Source organism: Mastomys coucha, unplaced genomic scaffold (genome assembly GCF_008632895.1).
Source record: "Mastomys coucha isolate ucsf_1 unplaced genomic scaffold, UCSF_Mcou_1 pScaffold5, whole genome shotgun sequence".
Lineage (NCBI taxonomy): Eukaryota > Metazoa > Chordata > Mammalia > Rodentia > Muridae > Mastomys > Mastomys coucha.
Genome location: NW_022196911.1, coordinates 43550365 through 43551861, shown reverse-complemented (window position 1 = coordinate 43551861; position 1497 = coordinate 43550365). Strand labels below are relative to the sequence as shown.

Genomic DNA, 1497 nt, shown 5'->3' with positions numbered 1-1497 from the left:
GACAAGTAGCATTAGAGATTTCCAGTGATTTTCCCCTTAATGTTCAAGCCATTAAACCATCCCAGACCTTGATAAGCTAACATTTGACTTCAAGCTTCCCAGATCTTACAATGAAGTCTGAAATTTGTATATAGTTCATATCTCCATGAGGGAGCAACACAAAACTCTCCATTTAGGTTAAATATAGTCCTTAGGTCTACAGAGAGGAAACATAGTCCTCTTTCTGGAATTCTTGTTCAATTGCCACTTAAATTGAATCATAGAAAGATTAAATTTATTTGTCTATAAAATCAGTGTAATTATATTGACAATTATAGTATTGTAATAGGCTAATATACCTTCACCATGGTTTTTTCTAAGCATGCAATAATTTTGTTTATAATAAAAAAACTAATGTTATCTCAGAAAATGAAGGTAATTTTTTTTTATATAGAAAAGCAATTTATTCCATTACAAGCACTTACACAGTTAGTCATGGAGAGTAACAGGCCTAAAGGTAAGACAGGTCAACCAAAATGGAGATGACATCAAATTATAGTGGCCAAAGAGTAACCTCTAAAAAAGCAACTTTTATCAAAGATTAATTTAATCTTAAAAACATACAAACTAGCAATTTACTCTTTCTCAACTTGACAGTTCAGCAGTGGCACAACTGCTAGGTAAAAACATACATCTTTACAACTTGGTGGTCCCAAGTTAAAAAAAAAAAAAGAAGGAAAGAAAGAAAAAGAAAGAATGGAAGGAAAAAACACACACAACACAAAACTTTGTTCAACTCTCTGGACACAATTGGAGCCACCAACGAGGCTTTGCTGAATTAAGCCCCCCAGTTAAGATTTAGAAAGCACTCATGGTTTGGGCTAGTAGCATTGTTAGTGGCACGTATTGTAGTTGGGTAGCTGAACGAAGTCTGTCTCAAACCAGTGTTAAATCCATGAGGCGACCATTGAGCTTGGAATATTTCATCCTTATGTGATTCAAAGGAATGCAACTTGAGTTTCAGATTTCTCAGATCCCACAAGGCAACAGTCTTGTCAGCCAATCCTGTGGCAAGAATGAACCCACTCTAAGGACTGAAAGATAAGCAGTTCACTTCAGCTGTGTGAGCGTCAACTGAGTAGCTCGGCTTGGAAGTATTGTTTGAATGAATATCCCAAGTCATAAATTTCTGATCATCAGCAACTGACCCAAACAGAGACTCGTGGAGTAGATGCCAGGAAATGTCCTGTACTACTGCTACACGCCCTGTACAGGTTGTCTTTGCATCCACCACTTTTCCTTCTTTGGAACTGCACTGATGTCCCACAGGTCATTTAAAGCACTAAGTAAGTGCCCAATGAGATCTGGATTCTAAGAAAGCCTGCTGATGTCCATGGAGAAACAAATCTGGGTTGCAGTCACCAGAAGGGTCTGGTTTAGAAGAGTGCCTTGTTCATATTTGAACATAGTAAAAGCAATATACAGAAAACCAGTAGCCAACATCAAACTAAATGGAGA

General features: G+C 37.3%; 1 pseudogene; it reads right to left on the bottom strand.

The window, feature by feature from the left end:
* Positions 1–817: 817 nt before the first annotated feature.
* Positions 818–1497, bottom strand: part of LOC116078644 — a 4140-nt pseudogene continuing 3460 nt past the window's right edge.